Raw genomic sequence first — 18,149 nt, 5'->3', positions numbered from 1 at the left:
CGTTCTTTTGGGTTTGAGGCCCAATGGCTATGAGCACGCGTGGGAAGCCTCACCTTCAAGGCGCCGGAACGGCGCCTTGGAGTTTGCCTGCGGCCACACTAAGCCGAAAGCGCCCGCTCTCGTCAGATCGCGGAAGCTAAGTGGCTTCAGGCCTGGTTAGTAGCTGCATGGGAGACCGGCTGTGAACCCCAGGTGCTGCAGGTGTTTTTTTTGGGTTTGAAGCCCAATGGCTATGAGCACGCGTGGGAAGCCTCACCTTCAAGGCGCCGGAACGGCGCCTTGGAGTTTGCCTGCGGCCACACTAAGCCGAAAGCGCCCGCTCTCGTCAGATCGCGGAAGCTAAGTGGCTTCAGGCCTGGTTAGTAGCTGCATGGGAGACCGGCTGTGAACCCCAGGTGCTGCAGGCGTTTTTTTGGGTTTGAAGCCCAATGGCTATGAGCACGCGTGGGAAGCCTCACCTTCAAGGCGCCAGAACGGCGCCTTGGAGTTTGCCTGCGGCCACACTAAGCCGAAAGCGCCCGCTCTCGTCAGATCGCGGAAGCTAAGTGGCTTCAGGCCTGGTTAGTAGCTGCATGGGAGACCGGCTGTGAACCCCAGGTGCTGCAGGCGTTTTTTTGGGTTTGAGGCCCAATGGCTATGAGCACGCGTGGGAAGCCTCACCTTCAAGGCGCCGGAGCGGCGCCTTGGAGTATGCCTGCGGCCACACTAAGCCGAAAGCGCCCGCTCTCGTCAGATCGCGGAAGCTAAGTGGCTTCAGGCCTGGTTAGTAGCTGCATGGGAGACCGGCTGTGAACCCCCAGGTGCTGCAGGCGTTTTTTTGGGTTTGAGGCCCAATGGCTATGAGCACGCGTGGGAAGCCTCACCTTCAAGGCGCCGGAACAGCGCCTTGGAGTTTGCCTGCGGCCACACTAAGCCGAAAGCGCCCGCTCTCGTCAGATCGCGGAAGCTAAGTGGCTTCAGGCCTGGTTAGTAGCTGCATGGGAGACCGGCTGTGAACCCCAGGTGCTGCAGGTGTTTTTTTGGGTTTGAGGCCCAATGGCTATGAGCACGCGTGGGAAGCCTCACCTTCAAGGCGCCGGAACGGCGCCTTGGAGTTTGCCTGCGGCCACACTAAGCCGAAAGCGCCCGCTCTCGTCAGAACGCGGAAGCTAAGTGGCTTCAGGCCTGGTTAGTAGCTGCATGGGAGACCGGCTGTGAACCCCAGGTGCTGCAGGCGTTTTTTTGGGTTTGAGGCCCAATGGCTATGAGCACGCGTGGGAAGCCTCACCTTCAAGGCGCCGGAGCGGCGCCTTGGAGTATGCCTGCGGCCACACTAAGCCGAAAGCGCCCGCTCTCGTCAGATCGCGGAAGCTAAGTGGCTTCAGGCCTGGTTAGTAGCTGCATGGGAGACCGGCTGTGAACCCCCAGGTGCTGCAGGCGTTTTTTTTGGGTTTGAGGCCCAATGGCTATGAGCACGCGTGGGAAGCCTCACCTTCAAGGCGCCGGAACAGCGCCTTGGAGTTTGCCTGCGGCCACACTAAGCCGAAAGCGCCCGCTCTCGTCAGATCGCGGAAGCTAAGTGGCTTCAGGCCTGGTTAGTAGCTGCATGGGAGACCGGCTGTGAACCCCAGGTGCTGCAGGTGTTTTTTTGGGTTTGAGGCCCAATGGCTATGAGCACGCGTGGGAAGCCTCACCTTCAAGGCGCCGGAACGGCGCCTTGGAGTTTGCCTGCGGCCACACTAAGCCGAAAGCGCCCGCTCTCGTCAGATCGCGGAAGCTAAGTGGCTTCAGGCCTGGTTAGTAGCTGCATGGGAGACCGGCTGTGAACCCCAGGTGCTGCAGGCGTTTTTTTGGGTTTGAGGCCCAATGGCTATGAGCACGCGTGGGAAGCCTCACCTTCAAGGCGCCGGAACAGCGCCTTGGAGTTTGCCTGCGGCCACACTAAGCTGAAAGCGCCCGCTCTCGTCAGATCGCGGAAGCTAAGTGGCTTCAGGCCTGGTTAGTAGCTGCATGGGAGACCGGCTGTGAACCCCAGGTGCTGCAGGTGTTTTTTTGGGTTTGAGGCCCAATGGCTATGAGCACGCGTGGGAAGCCTCACCTTCAAGGCGCCGGAACGGCGCCTTGGAGTTTGCCTGCGGCCACACTAAGCCGAAAGCGCCCGCAGGCCTGGGCCCCCCCCCCCTGCCTGTGTGCGCCGAACCAAATGTAGATGAACTTAGAAGTGGTGGGTCTGCCCAGAGTTGGCTGTAGGCACCTCTCCTACAAACAAATAATGCCAAGATAAACTCAAATAAACTCGATAAAATAGAATTGTATGGTGCTGTGTGCACACGCAAGAGCGTTCCTGGCGATGGGAGCACAATCAAGAAGGCCCACAGACGCCAAGACTGGGCATGTCCAGTAGCTGCAACTAGAGCTCTAGTCGCAGCACTGTCAGAGGAGGCTATGACACAAGCAAGTGGCGTGGGAACATTGAGTGGCCTGACAGACAACAGGGAGCTGGAAGGAGCCCCAGGTAAGTAAAAAAAAAAATCAAAAAAAAAAAATCACTTTTTTGGTGCTAATTCATTGGTACTTTAATACAGATTATGTTTCTGTACACAATCTGTAGTACTTAAAGTGCCACTGAATTGGCCCAAAAAAAAGTGGTTTTTTTAACATACCTGGGGCTTCTTCCTGGCCCCTGTAAACCATATACTCCCTTGGTGTCCATCTAGTTTGGTCCAATATCCTGCAGTCAGCTCTGGTAAAACTCCCAACTGAGCCAGCCAGGGACTATTGCACATGTGCAGCCCTGACCATGCACCTTCTTGGTTGTGCTCTCGTGGCCAAGAGCGGTTTGCGTCTTTGTAGTTTTAACTAACTTTGCAGATGCAGTACGCAGCTGGCCACAGGAGTGTGACCAAGCAGGTGCAGGGCCAGGGCCACGCATGTGCTGTAGTATCCGACTACTGGAGCTGACAGCGGTACAACGGAGCGGCTCAGAAGAACACAGAGGGAGGCTTACAGGGGGCTGGAGGAAGCCCCAGGTAAGTGTATAAGCTTGCGTGGTGTCATCTCAGCAGGCACTAATTAAAGGAAACGTAAAGCTATTTACTCTACAGAAGATGGATCAGGAAACCCACGGTAACATGACTTGACGAACGAGCATTCCTTGATCCATCTTCTTACTGCGGGAAAATGCCAGGGCACACAACGGGACCGAATGAGAGTACATACAATTGCGGCCCTTTGTGCTGGAGTCGTTAGATATCTTAAAGGATACCAGAGCTGAACTACTATATAAAAAGGGGGGGGGGGGGGGGAAGCAGGGATATATTAGATGCCATCCTCATGCCCACCACTCCCCCTATTCTCCTCTGTCCCTCTCCTTCGTACTGTAAATCCTCTGCTGCAGCTCAGTCCGGAGTCGGGTGGTAGTGTGCAGGCGCTCCTGGCCGCATGGCTCCGCACTATCGCTTGACTCTGGCGACCTGTGCAGAGCTGCAGAGGGTTTACCATGCATAGGAGGAGGATGGAGGAGAAGCGTGGGTGTGGTGGACAGGAGGAGGGCATCATAATACATGCCTGCTCCCCCCATTTTTATGTAATAGTTCAGCTCTCAGTATCCTTTAAAGATTCAGTCCGCTGTGATGGTCATAATCGACCCGTACCACAAAACATCATTTGTTTAATCACACACATGTACCCTCGTCAGAAATGCTCACTCGATGCACAGAAACAAAAAAAATCCTGGTCGCTGGAAAAACATAGTGGGTACGTTCCTTTAGGGTTAATAGAAATGAAGGAGAGAGACAAGTGGCAGGAGATGAGATGCCTAACTAAGCTGACCCCAGGTCATGGCTGCTCAGAGAGTATCTGTAGCAATAAGAAGGCTCCCTTCCCCCTCCTGTCCTGTGTTTAGCAGCTTCTCCCAGCAGACCAGACATGTCTCACAGATTGGACAGTGAATGCAGGGAAACACATCCATGAAGAGAGACACTCAAAAGTAAAGCAGCCCATACACTCAGCCGATTTTCTGGCCGACCGATCGATCCCGATCGATCCCGATCGATCGATTGCAAATCGGTTGGCCAATCGACCGATCGACGGCCGATTTCGATGGATTTCAATGGATTTCCATCGAACTTGCAGGGTGGAAAATTTAGGTCGATCTGATGAGATTGCTTATCAGTTTGCATTGGCCTTAATGGAAATCTAAAGGCAAAAAAATGCCATCAGATCGAATTTCAATAGATTTCAAACTGAAATCTATTGGAATTCTATCCTGGTAAAAAATGTTCTAAAAACGCATCAGATAGATCATCAGATGCATTTCTTATCTATCTGCTGCCAATCTGACGAGTGTATGGGCACCTTAAGTCCAGTTCATGGCAGACAGCTCTCTCCCCAAACACTCTCCACTGATTGTTCCCCATTCCTGACAAACAGCACTGAGATCGGAAAGTACAACTCCTCCTGCTGCACAGTAAATCCCATACACAGGCTCAGGAGCTGATTACACACACAGCAGGGAGCGAGACTGAGCCTGTGTAAGATTGTTATCTGACCTGGTGTCTGGCTGTTCTCTTCCCCTCCTGGGCTCGCTGCCTCCCTGAACTCTCATCCTCTGGTCAGAGGACCCCTCTGAGTCATAGGAGACTCAGAGCTGCGCACCACGTGGGCTGCCTGCCTGAAGTGTGACAGGAAGAGGGCTGATTTTGCAGCCAATAGAAACGAAAAAGGGAGGGGAGTGGGATGCCCAAAGATCATTCTGAGACTACTAGTGGCTGTAGCTGCAGGCAGTTTGAGCCGAGGGGCGGGACTGAATCTCAACCACGTCCGTCCCCGGCAATCAGCTCTGTGAGCGTGCATAAACAGAATCCACAGATATGGATAGTTGACATCACTGGGAGGCGGGCGGGCCCTCTGGGAGCATGGGGCCCCTCACGGAAGTGCTGGCTGTCCCCCCCTGATGGCGGGCCTGGGAACAACATTGATAGATAACTCCACTACTCCGGATGCACCCACTTGACTTTGTGACCACCCCTTGCCATGGGAAAACGCTAACCTAGCCCACTCTTGTGTGGATGGCGATCCAGCTGTCCAGTTGAAGGCTGGGAGTGTACCCTATTAAGTGTACCACCGCTGTGGGTCCTGGTTGCACTCTGTTGAGGCCAATCTCATTCCTGTTCTAGTCAAGTGTTACTGTTTTTCGTTATGCATTTACAACTCTAATATAGCATATTGCCTTATACAGTTAAAGTGTTTTTATCTTCCTTTTATACACCTACAAAGTTGTTATACTGTAGTGATCATTTGGGTGGGTTTACGGGGTGCGGGGAGGGGTATATCCTGAAACCTTACTACATAATAACGCGGAAAGGCAACAACATTATAATATTACAAAAATGGGATCCCAAAAGACCCTCCCACTAATATCTCATAACCTGTTCATGCTTTGCCCCAGACAATATTCCTGACCTTAAACTCCTAAAGTCCTGGGGTTTCTTGGCTCCCCCCCTTTTCCCCTCCCACTCCCCTCCCCCTCCCTCCTAGCGAGTTATAATATCCCAGATACCCCCGCTAGATTCGCTTGGGTCAAAGGCTGAGTTAGCGCTAGTAAACCCAAGTATTCCCTACGACCATGGGTAAAGGTTTTCCATTATATGTTCGCTGTATTTAACATGATGTGTTATAGTTCATACAATTGAGTCCCGGCTTGTTGGGAGCCGACGGAACCGGTGTTTGGCTTCCATCTCCCACCAAATCCTTCATCCCGATGGTACCGATTCTATGGTTTCATCCGGGATGTGAGACAAATCTTACAGGTTCTCTATTCAGGCTTTACTCTGGCCTGAGGTTTATACTATTAGTTCTGTTTTCTTTCTTTCCTGTCTCTTCTATCCCACATGTACCGTTCTCTCCCCATGTGCTCCTTCCCTGTAGGAGGTGTGGCGGACCCCCCAGCAAAACCATATCAATTACGCCCTGTGATAAGAATGCAATACGATACGTGCTCACCCACATCTTAAAATATGGATAAATGTTCCATAGCATCCTATAACGTCAAGGGATTTAATATCCCCAATAAAAGATCCCAGATCCTTTATCATCTCCATAAACATAAAGCTTCCATCATATTCCTACAAGAGACTCATTTTAAAGAGGGGGAAGTGCCCCTATTTAAATCTAGATATTACAATAAATGGTATCACTGCCCAAACGCTTCAGGTAAGTCTAAGGGAGTTTCTATAGGAATCCACAAAAACATTAACCTAAACGTCCTCAAGACACAAATAGACACACAGGGAAGATATATCTTTATGGTAGTACAGATTCTAGACACCAAGTACACCCTGGCACACATATATCTCCCGAATCAAAATCAAGGCAATACCTTACTCTCATACCTTTCTAAATTAACACAATTTGCAGAAGGCAGCATAATCCTGGGGGGGGGGGGTGGGGACTTTAACTTATGTTTCAACCCACTACTTGATTCCTCTTCCCAACGGACATCCCTCCTCAAAACTACCCTTACAAAAATTAAATCTAAACTTCAGTCCTGATGTCTGGTAGACGTCTGGAGAATCCTCCATCCAAACAACAGAGACTATACATTTTTCTCTCCTGTCCATCAGACACACCACCGAATAGACTATATTCTTACTTCTCAAAAACTCCTGGACAGGGACATCCAAGCATCCATAGGCAATAGATTATGGTCAGACCATGCCCCAATTTTCTGCTCATTCACTCTACATCAATCCCTGGGAGCCCAGAGCCAATGGAGATTAAATGACAACTTACTCCGGGACCCCACCTGTGCAGCAGATATCAAAAAAAACATTGAAAACTTCACTCTCAACCATGCTCACGATGAAACCTCAGCTGCCATTAAATGGGAAGCTCTAAAATGCGTTCTGCGAGGGGTCTTTATCTCTCATGGCTCTCGACTTAAAAGGGATCGCAATGAGCAAATCTCCAAACTAATCCTGGAGGTGGACGCCCTAGAGAGTAAATTAAAAGATAGATACTCACCTGATATAGACCTTAAACTATCCAACTCCAGACAGACCCTCTTATCCTTAATAGATCAAACCACTTTGATAGCCAGAGAAAAGTCCCGTAGTATGTTCTTCCATTGAGGGGGTAAATGTGGCACCTTACTGGCCAAATCCCTGCACCCAATTTCTCCCTCCACAAACATTTTCTCCATTAAAAATGCACAGAACCAGACCAAATTCAAATCATCAGACATTGCCAAAGAATTCAATACATACTACACCTCCCTATATAATATTAAGGGTAAATTCCATGACTTAGACCCAGCTAAGCTGAGGGAAAAAATAGCTTCTTATATCAATTCCACTCCCTTACCCACATTACCTCCTGAGGCCATCCAAGAGCTGGATCTAGCATTCACAGAGATTGAACTACTGGCATGCACTAGTGTAATGCTATGTTTTTGGCGTTGCTAAGGCCTCACACTCGACTCACACTAGCACACAGACTAGGTAAATACATAGCTTACAACTTCACACTGTATTAGGATATTTATTCAATTATTTACATTATTTACAGGTATAGCAGTGAATCATGGATAAGTAATAGAGTAAAGAATCAATACATTACCGGATATTGCATCATCACTCCGTATCGGGGGACCAGCGATCGTCAGGAGGCAGCGCATACACAACATCACACAACTCGTCAGTAGTGGAGAGTCCCATCAGAGCAAGGGAAATCTCTCTTTCTTATACTCATAGCTCCACCCATTTTCCCTATTGCATCCTGGGGATGCACAGGCATGAGCTTCACTATGGTTGGATGACTTATAGTCAATATTTTCATAAACAGAACTAGTTCTAGTTAAGTTGCGCATTCCCTGAAACAGTTAATTCAGGGTTACGCGCTTATTGCAACACAATGTTATATAACCATATCACGTGCCACGCATGCTCAGTACTTGTTGTGACTGGGTGGGTTCGTCCTTCAGCCTATCCACAACGTGGAAGTATGATTCATCCCTCGTGATAACCGCGTGAACACAGCGCACAGCCGTATGTTTTTATAACTTGCAGTAACCTTTTGTTCTTCTGCCAATGGTTTTCTTATGGAGAATGGTGCATCACTACTAAAAGATCAAAATATGTCCTATCTGCCTACAGACTAGCTTGCTAATGTGTTTCTTACCTAACAGCCAGTCATTCACACAGACTCTTCAGACTTGTATCACATTCGGTCCTTAGTGATGACCATTAACATATGAAACCATGACAACTTTTTTCCTCTTACAACAGATCCCATATGCCACATACCAGTTCCATCTGGATAGGATAACTATAACAATCATTACAATCAAAAAATAGGATGAACTATACACTTCATCATTGTTTCTGCTGATGGCGAATAACCCATAAATACATCCCACCAATGGTGAGAGGTGGCATCTGCTATGGCAGAGCCCACTTTAACAATTTTGTTTGCAATCACGGCAGTACTGAGCTGGTGTACGATTATACTTCTATTCAACTTTTTAATAGCACTTTTTCACTTCCGTTAGATTTTTCAACAATCCGCTTTAGTTTAGTCAGGTTTAGATTCCAATTGGGAACTTCCAAACCTTGGCCTTGCCAGGAAACCTTTGTAGTTAACGCTATATCAGGCATCAACATAAAAGTTTCATTTTCCCATTGGAATACAGTGATATTGTGTATACATCCTGCAAAAGGCACCCTCATTTTAGGGACCACCTGACGATCTGTCACTACACATACCACTTGAGGTGTTATTTCCACCATCCAGCGGTATGTTATAGGCATTATGGTCCGCCCACATTTGTTTACAGTGTTCTGTAACAAACAAGGTTCATATGCAGTAGACTGTAACTTACATATTTTACTGTTTAAAGTATTATCACAAAAAGTCAAATCATCTGTTCTGTTGCTGTCATCAATAACCTGTCCATAAAACGTAGGTACCCAGAAGTGCTGATCACCTTCTGGCCCAATTAATAATGGCAAAATAACATTCTTACACATTATACTACTTTTAGTAACATTGTAAAGTGTCAATTGTCCCATGCAAAATGTATCATTGCACATCACTTTAGGTGCTTTGATATCTATCCAGTGATCAGTTCTTATCATGGAACTGAACACGGTCCTCCAAACCTCCTCATTTCCAGTCAACAACATAGTTTGAAATAACTCTTTCTGTTGTTGCTGTTGTAAGGTTTGCATGGAACAGATAGTCCAGTTTACAATTCTAGTTATATTAACATCTGTTTCATACATAACAGAGGCACTTGCGTTAATTAAGCCAAGCAAATCATCATCTATTTTAGCTTGTAATTTTAAATGGCGCCCATATAGTTGGCATCCATTTAGCTTGTAATTTTAAAACATCATTTATTTTACTTCCAACGTTATGCAATCTATTTGCTAATGTTTCAATATCAAAACTATTAAGAGTTCCAGTCAATGTCCCATATCCTCCTAACAAAGTGTCATACCACTCTCTCCGTATTTGGTGTGGTTTAGAACAGTTTATGGCAGCTGGAAACGTGATTTTAGCATGAATCACAGTCTTTTAGGCATGTTGCCCCACCTTTACACAAGTGGAAGGTAGTCTCTTTATATGCCCAGGGTCCACTTTAGCATCCATCATATCCACAAATATCAAAGTAGGCCCCACCGAGACATGTTCCATTGAAAGTAACATTGAGAACGTCACATGCTTGCCTAGCATTACCGGTAAAGTTTCTCTGTAGACAACTCTTGGTTTTATTTCCCCACACGAAAGTCACCGTGGATCCCCTGTATCGGTTACTCGAATACCTGAAGTCCTTGCATTAACGCAACAGCTTTCCAACCACACGATACCAAGGATTCCAAGGACAATGCCATAGACATGGAGATCAATCTGCAAAAAAACCCAAACAAGTGTGACTTATTCTTGCAAATAACATTTTTCCTGTGGGATATATTCCCACTTTTTCTGTTCTGGCCTCATTACCAGCAGAGTTCGGTCCTTGCTTACTGCAATCACATCTGCTGGAGGAGGCGGTCCTTGGGGATTCTGACCCACATTTTAGCTCCAACATTTACTGTATTAGTAGAACCAAAATATTCATCACCCTTTACTGATGGGCTTCCCTCTCTACAAATAAAGGAATTAGGGTCCCTTTACACTTAATCAGCTGCTGTTAACTGTAATCAAAAAATAACAACTGATGTACAGTCCAGCGTCCGTGTCCCCCTATGGCCTCTTTCACACCATACACTGAAAAAACATTGAAATCTTTTCACAGTGCATTGCCATTGGGGAAAAAACAACAACAACAAAAAACAAGAAAAAACAAACAACAACAAAATTGTATGCGTACTACTACTAATGCATACCAGCGCATTAAGTGTAAAAGGGCCCTCAGGAGAACCTGGGCTATACAACTCTTTGGCCTGTGTATACACAGTGTCCTCCCCTAAAAACTTTAACCCATCCTCTCTCCTCTTCCAATAATTAACTCACTATTTCCCAGGTTAATCATGATCACTTTAATTTATTCTTGATAGTCGGAGTCAATTACTCCTCCTATTACTATAGCTCCTTTCTGAGCAAAACTGAATTGGGTAGCTATTTGCCCATAATGTTAGTCAGGTATTTTACATCCTATACCTGTGGGAATGGTTGTAACCTGTGAGGGGTTAATGATAACAACTTCTAAAGCATGCAAATCCAACCCAGCTGATACAGGTTTTCCCCTATATGGAGCTACCGCATCCTTATGCATTTTTCAATAAGAAATCGTTTCTACTTTAACCACCCCACCAGCTAGTTTCTGGTATAAACAAAAATCTGTTATCTTCACAGTTTATTTGTATTATTCTAAACTAGCATATGCATACATTCTAGCATCTTTAACAGAGGTATTCTTAAACATATAATACACTATATCAGTAAGGTCTCAAAGCAAACTTCATACAATTCATTAGAAACAACTCAATTCACACTTCATCATCAACACATTCTGCCACTTCACGCCATTCAGCTAATCAGTACAACATTCAACCCTAGAGAAACCAGACATTTCTCTGCAAGACAAACAAATCTCATTTAGTAACTAATGACCTTAGCCCGTTTAAAAAAAAAAACAAGCTAGGCCTTTCGCTGCGCATGCATGTGCCCGCTGTGCACATGCACCCGCCACGCGCGTGCCCTCATACACCGTTGCGCACACGCTAGCCGCCTCTGGCCCTATCCTCCCTCAACTTTTCCCCTGTGTTTCTGCGCCCCTCCCTGCACATGTGCAGTGCTAAAAAAAACAAAACAAAACTCTGAATAGACGCAGAGACACAGGCATATTATATAAAAAGGTTTTCCAGTCTAATTACGCAATATTTTCATTCTACATTGCCATAATAGACTTCACCATTCTATTTCTTTCACACAGTCTCATCTAATCTAGCTTTCTTAGCTCAACAGGTAAACAATTTCACTCCTGCACAATTATAGCTAGAAACCAGGGGAAAAATTGCTGGCAGAGATGTCACCGTGACACCATAATCACATTTAACCCTGTAACCCAAAAAAAAAAAAATAAAAAAAAAAAAAAAAATGAGCATTTGCAGGGATTTGGAAGTTCTAGCAAAACCCAGCACAACGCACAGTGCTGCACCAAACACACAACGCACACACACACAGGAAAGTTGCTTTACTATTTCTCACCTCTTTAACCATTTATTTTATCAAACAAGACGCATATCCCATGAAGTAAGAGTTAAAGGTCAATATTTTTTTTTACAGCATGTACTCCTGAATGAAAAAAAATAATGCTTGCCAAGCACCCCCAGTTGAGGAGAGCAGCATCTCAAACACTCACTGGCTCACACACATTCCCTAGGAGAACTCACCTCCCGTGCACAAATGCATTTTTTTAAAAAACATTCCTCTATGCATTCAATTAAACAAAAACCAGACATATGAATACACGATTAATCAGGACTCACTATAACGGATTCACCATATAAAACATTCACTAGAAACAACAATGTTAACCCACCTGTCTTGTCCAGATTATATTACCATTTCAATTCTGCCAGTGCAGTCAGATACTGTCACTTTAAGGAATTTGCTTTACAAGTTTAAACACAGCACTCCAAGATTATACTCCGAAATCTACCAACAAAGACACAGACTGTATTAAAAACCGTAGTAGTAAAAGCTGAGATTCACTGTCAGGTTACTCTCTGCCCCTTTTTCCCATCCATATTTTATCATTAAAAATATGGGGTTTTCCTTAAGAGGGACAAAAACAGCAGTAACAACCTAAAGAAAGTTCCCAGCTATTCCTAATCTTTTCAAATGGAACAAAATACATTTGTGCTAAACACTTCCAATTCCAGTTCAATGCACATTGTCCTATTTCTTGTGCAATGATCAGTGGCAGAGTTTGGCTTCCTTTTATTTACAGAAGCTCCCTGCTCCACTGATAACAATCCAAAATGTGTCATCACAGGAGCCTCTTCCCCAGCTACTTCCTCCAGTACATTTATTTTACCAGCTGCAGATTCTGTTACATGTTGGTATTTATCTGCAGCTGCCTGTGATGACACTTGTGCAACTATCACTCTGTCATCCTACTCTAGTTCCTTTTTCTAACAGGACTAGCCTTTTTCCAACAGGAATACCCTCAAGTAAAGTAACAACATTGAGGGATTCTGATTCTTTCAACCTACACAATCTTTGTTGAAGCTTTCTATAAGCTGTCAACAACATCCCACTATGCCGCCTGAGAGCGACATCATGCCCCGCCTTAACAGGGCCCCCCTCTAGAGTCTTATCTACATCTAGAGAGAGCAACAACATCACCCGCTTCAACGGGGAACCCCCCCTAGAGTCTTATCTACATCTAGAGAGAGCAACAACATCACCCGCTTCAACGGGGAACCCCCCCTAGAGTCTTATCTACATCTAGAGAGAGCAACAACATCACCCGCTTTAACGGGGAACCACTATATTCCAGCATCAGGCAGCGTCCCTCAACCTCAAGTTGAGCCTGTTCCGCCTTTTCTTGATCCTGGAACGCCTTCTGCAATCGCTTGTGCACACCACGATATGCAGAGGCCAACACCCAGCTCCTTCTAGCTAGGGTAACTGCATCACCTACCTTGGCAGGGAGTTTTTCAAGTACTTGAACTAAATCAACCGGTTCTGATTCTTTTAACTGCTTATCCCATGATTCTGCCAACCCATGGCTAGCTAATTCCACTGCTATAATATTATACGGAGACTCGGTCCAGCCGGGGATCTCCGCAGGTTCTTTTAGGCATTTGGCCTTTTTCTTAAACATATTGCCTTACTTTTGGCACACTGCCAACTGGGCGTGGCTTTGACCAGAGGTGCCCCTCAACTTCTAGACACCAATGGTCGAACTTCCCACAGATAAATTTTGCTTAGTTCAAAAGATATCTTGACTTGAAACTAAATGGGAGGAGCTATCGACTCCAAACTTTGCCCACACCTGTAATCTGTCCTAAGATATATATATATATCAAGTATCAAGTCAATATACCATACAGGGGCAATTTTACAAAGATTTAGATTAATTGCCCCACTAACTGGCAAAATGCCAAATTTTGCAAAATTACACCCAGAGACCCACAGAATCATAGGCAATATATTTCAGAGGTCAAAAGTCATCCTCGTCGCCATTTATGTAATGCTATGTTTTTGGCGTTGCTAAGGCCTCACACTCGACTCACACTAGCACACAGACTAGGTAAATACATAGCTTACAACTTCACACTGTATTAGGATATTTATTCAATTATTTACATTATTTACAGGTATAGCAGTGAATCATGGATAAGTAATAGAGTAAAGAATCAATACATTACCGGATATTGCATCATCACTCCGTATCGGGGGACCAGCGATCGTCAGGAGGCAGCGCATACACAACATCACACAACTCGTCAGTAGTGGAGAGTCCCATCAGAGCAAGGGAAATCTCTCTTTCTTATACTCATAGCTCCACCCATTTTCCCTATTGCATCCTGGGGATGCACAGGCATGAGCTTCACTATGGTTGGATGACTTATAGTCAATATTTTCATAAACAGAACTAGTTCTAGTTAAGTTGCGCATTCCCTGAAACAGTTAATTCAGGGTTACGTGCTTATTGCAACACAATGTTATATAACCATATCACGTGCCACGCATGCTCAGTACTTGTTGTGACTGGGTGGGTTCGTCCTTCAGCCTATCCACAACGTGGAAGTATGATTCATCCCTCGTGATAACCGCGTGAACACAGCGCACAGCCGTATGTTTTTATAACTTGCAGTAACCTTTTGTTCTTCTGTCAATGGTTTTCTTATGGAGAATGGTGCATCACTACTAAAAGATCAAAATATGTCCTATCTGCCTACAGACTAGCTTGCTAATGTGTTTCTTACCTAACAGCCAGTCATTCACACAGACTCTTCAGACTTGTATCACAACTAGATCCATCAAAAAAGGGAAAAGCCCTGGACCTGATGGTCTCTCCGGGGCGTTCTTTAAACAATTCTCTAACTTGTTATCGCCAATGCTGCTACAAGCGTTCAATTCGATTGACGACTCTCATTTTTTCACGCCTCAAACTACTATGGCCCATATTACTGTCATTCCCAAACCGGAAAAAGACCCAAATTATTGTATAAATTATAGGCCCATTTCTCTAATTAATATTGACTTAAAACTTTTTGCCAAAATGTTAGCCGAAAGACTCAAACCTCTACTTCCCTCGATCATACATACCGAACAGGCGGGCTTTGTCTCGGGAAGAGAGGCCAGAGACAACACCCTGAAAACAGTCTCCCTGATACACTATGCTAGAAAATCCAACTCACCTCTTTGTGTTGTGTCTGTGGATGCCGAGAAGGCGTTCGACAGGGTCCACTGGCTGTTCTTGGAGCTCTCCCTTAGGCAACTGGGCTTGGGTGAAGCCTTCATGAATAAACTAATGTCACTATACCATAATCCTAATGCCAGAATTCGAGTTAATGGGACCCTGTCGGACGCCTTCAAAATCACCAACGGCACCAGACAGGGATGCCCACTGTCCCCATTACTATACGTAATCTGTATGGAACACCTAGCAATAGCACTAAGGCAGAACCCTTCAATACAGGGGATAAAAATAGGTGAACACCATTTCAAACTTTCATTATTCGCAGACGATCTACTACTATATATTTCTAATCCACACATAGCATTCCCACATATCCTATCAGACCTAAATAAATTCGGAGATGTCAGCAATTTTAAAATTAACATTACTAAAACTGAAGCACTTAATATCAATCTCCCTACAGCTGTGATTAATTCCCTAAAAATTCCTTCAATTTTAGATGGCAGCCCAGCCATGTTAAATATTTAGGAATTACAATTCCCAATGATCCAAGTAGAATATTTCAACTCAACTATCCACCACTCTTCAGCAAAATCCAAAAAGAATTGGATAACTGGACTAATCTTAAGCTCACCTGGTCCAGCCGTATAAATATTATTAAAATGGACACCCTTCCTAAAATTCTCTATGCACTACAAGCCATTCCCATTGGGTTAACCTGCTCCTTCCTCAAAAAACTACAGTCAATAATCTTAAACTTTATCTGGCATTGTAAAATGCACAGGACAAAATTCAAACTCCTCACACGACCCAAATCAGAAGGCGGCATGGGTCTACCTGACATTAAAACATACTACTATGCTTCCCTCCTAACCCATGTTCTCAACTGGTTCCAAGATAGAAATAGCAAGCAATGGGTCATTCTGGAGACAGTCACATCTAAACTAGATCCCAGAGCACTGCTCTGGACACCATCTGATCTGAAACCAGGACCTGTTGACACTGCTTTCTGGGCCCAAATCGTCTTAAGAAAATGGGGTAATATTACAGAACGTCTTAGACTATCCACTCTATACAGCCCACTGACCCCGCTTCTCGACAACCCCAATCTGGCCATTGGGGTTCAGCGACCATCTATCCTGGGATGGGGCAGAGACTTCTGGCCTCAAGTGAGACATATTATCACCTCTAATAGGCTTCTACCAAAGGACAATATAGGTAATCCCCAAAACCCTCCTGCAGTAAATTGGCTGATGTGGTCCCAGCTTTCCTGGTTCTATAAATTCTTGACAGATAAAACCAACATCCATAGAAACTTAACTCCATTTGAACGAATGTGTGCCACAACCTCTTCCTTAAATCATAAGGTCTCCCTAATCTACTCATTATTAGTGTGCACCAACAGTGAAAAAGACCTTCTTAAGTTAACAGACACTTGGGATAGAGACTTAGGACAGGTTCTTCCTGCGGAAGACTGGGAAAAAAATCTTTGAATTAACACACAAATCCTCAGTATCTCTGAATTATCAAGAGAGAAACTTCAAAATATTTGCCAGATGGTACCGTGTACCATCGCAGGTGTCTACATTTAATCAAGACAGCTCAGACCAATGTTGGAGGTGTCTACAATCCACGGGAACTTATATTCACATTTGGTGGGAATGCCCTAAGATACAAGAATTCTGGGTGGGAGTGTTTGAGGTCCACAAGCAACTGTACTGTGCATCTCTACCCTTAAAAGCTTCAACAGCTCTTTTATCTCTACTTCCTGGTAGAACTTCCAGTATCAAAAAATCAATAACTCCTATTCTACTTATCTCAGCGAGATTACTAATCGCCCGGCACTGGAAATCAAGCTTAGTACCTACTATGGCAGAACTATTCAAAGAGATAAACGCAGTTATGCGCTTGGAGGACCTCTTTACCCCGACCTCAGATAATGCTGAATCTTTCGTTGCTAAATGGGCTATATGGTTGGATTTTAGAGACTCAGAGAAAGCCGGGGTTATTCTTCGCAGAGACCCTGCTCTCTCTCTACACCCAGCATTCCTTGAGATGGAATTTTATAAACAACACTAAAGGCTCTTCTTGGGGAATTAGACACACTTCCTACACCTCCTGTCCCCTTCCCCCTCCTCCCCCCCTCCCCATTCTCCCTTTTCTTTCTTTCCTTTCTCTTCTTTCCTTCCTATATATCTATATGTCCTATTATGTCCACTTCACTTCTATATGTTCTTCAATATAACCATGTCCTGATGTATACCAAATTTTATGCTACTTTAGGTACATACAAGATATGTATTCTCTACTCCTCTTATGTGTTGAGTGAATTACTACATCATTATCACCATTATCCTGACTCCTATGTCCAGAAGTATTCGGAACAGACCAATACAGACAACCCAGTGCATAACTCTCTTGCAACAACCTACAATTGAACTCTACCAAATACTCTGGACTATCATAATTTATACAAATGTACCACAAGCTTAACTAAATGACATAGCTAATATTCGATGTTATACACAGTATACCTGTGACAAGTTACTCTGTCTATCTATCTTTGTTTAATCTTTCAATAAAAATTTATTTGGAAAAAAAAAAGTTACTTGGTGGAGATTGGTACATGCCACCATCCCCCTTGCTGAAACATTAGCCAGCTTTCCCTCCAGGAGGTAGCTAGCCATCTGGCTTCTATTATTGAGAGTTGGGGGGAGGGGAAATTCCTTTAGCCAAGACTGGACAAAGCAGCTTGTGAAATGCTCTTTTGAACGACTGAATAGGAGGTATATAGGAATTTTAACAGGACTGTATCTGTACAACAATTATAGCATCTTTAGAATAGTGAGTTATATGTGAGAACATATATATGTATAGTAATGAGTAGATAGTTTTTAATATTAATAAGTAAATTTGTTTAGTATATAAGTTTAAATATGTTAGCAGATAGGAGTTAGTATCATTTGAATTAACCAATCATAAGGCAGCTTGGAACCTGAGACGTCAGTGACTGAGTTGTTATTTAAATGAGTTTGAGGGGGTTGAGTTTCACACTCGATGCACATTCTTTTCATTGACTGAGGACTCATGCACACACCCTTGAGTCCTTATACTTTTACAGACATTTCAAGACAAAGAAACGTTATTTAATTCTTATTTTATTTGAAATCTTTGATAACTATTTTTATTTTATTTAGAAGAATTGTACTATGGACTTTGTATTTTTATAATCTGATACAATAAACCTCACTTAAAGGTTACTTTTGCTCAACGCCTATTTGTCTGGAGA

At 44.5% G+C, this 18,149-nt stretch overlaps 1 long non-coding RNA gene and 10 pseudogenes across 1 annotated transcript; 10 read left to right on the top strand and 1 right to left on the bottom strand.

Annotated features, from left to right (window-relative positions):
- The first annotated feature begins 85 nt into the window (after window positions 1-85).
- LOC137547698 (5S ribosomal RNA) lies at window positions 86-204 on the top strand (annotated as a pseudogene).
- Window positions 205-288: 84 nt separating this feature from the next.
- LOC137557968 (5S ribosomal RNA) lies at window positions 289-407 on the top strand (annotated as a pseudogene).
- An 83-nt stretch (window positions 408-490) lies between these two features.
- LOC137557967 (5S ribosomal RNA) lies at window positions 491-609 on the top strand (annotated as a pseudogene).
- An 83-nt stretch (window positions 610-692) lies between these two features.
- LOC137549013 (5S ribosomal RNA) lies at window positions 693-812 on the top strand (annotated as a pseudogene).
- An 83-nt stretch (window positions 813-895) lies between these two features.
- LOC137547697 (5S ribosomal RNA) lies at window positions 896-1,014 on the top strand (annotated as a pseudogene).
- An 83-nt stretch (window positions 1,015-1,097) lies between these two features.
- LOC137556881 (5S ribosomal RNA) lies at window positions 1,098-1,216 on the top strand (annotated as a pseudogene).
- Window positions 1,217-1,299: 83 nt separating this feature from the next.
- Window positions 1,300-1,419, top strand: LOC137549012 (5S ribosomal RNA; annotated as a pseudogene).
- Window positions 1,420-1,503: 84 nt separating this feature from the next.
- Window positions 1,504-1,622, top strand: LOC137547696 (5S ribosomal RNA; annotated as a pseudogene).
- Window positions 1,623-1,705: 83 nt separating this feature from the next.
- Window positions 1,706-1,824, top strand: LOC137557966 (5S ribosomal RNA; annotated as a pseudogene).
- An 83-nt stretch (window positions 1,825-1,907) lies between these two features.
- On the top strand, window positions 1,908-2,026 carry LOC137548885 (5S ribosomal RNA; annotated as a pseudogene).
- Window positions 2,027-7,502: 5,476 nt separating this feature from the next.
- Window positions 7,503-13,385, bottom strand: LOC137545839 (uncharacterized). The gene is made up of 2 exons (XR_011026109.1): window positions 12,026-13,385; window positions 7,503-9,888 (listed from the first exon to the last, which is right to left on the bottom strand). It is a non-coding gene; the product is annotated as an uncharacterized lncRNA (long non-coding RNA).
- Window positions 13,386-18,149: the final 4,764 nt, after the last annotated feature.

This window comes from Hyperolius riggenbachi, chromosome 2 (genome assembly GCF_040937935.1).
Source record: "Hyperolius riggenbachi isolate aHypRig1 chromosome 2, aHypRig1.pri, whole genome shotgun sequence".
NCBI classification, from domain to species: Eukaryota; Metazoa; Chordata; class Amphibia; order Anura; family Hyperoliidae; genus Hyperolius; species Hyperolius riggenbachi.
This window is presented reverse-complemented; position numbering and strand designations above follow the sequence as displayed.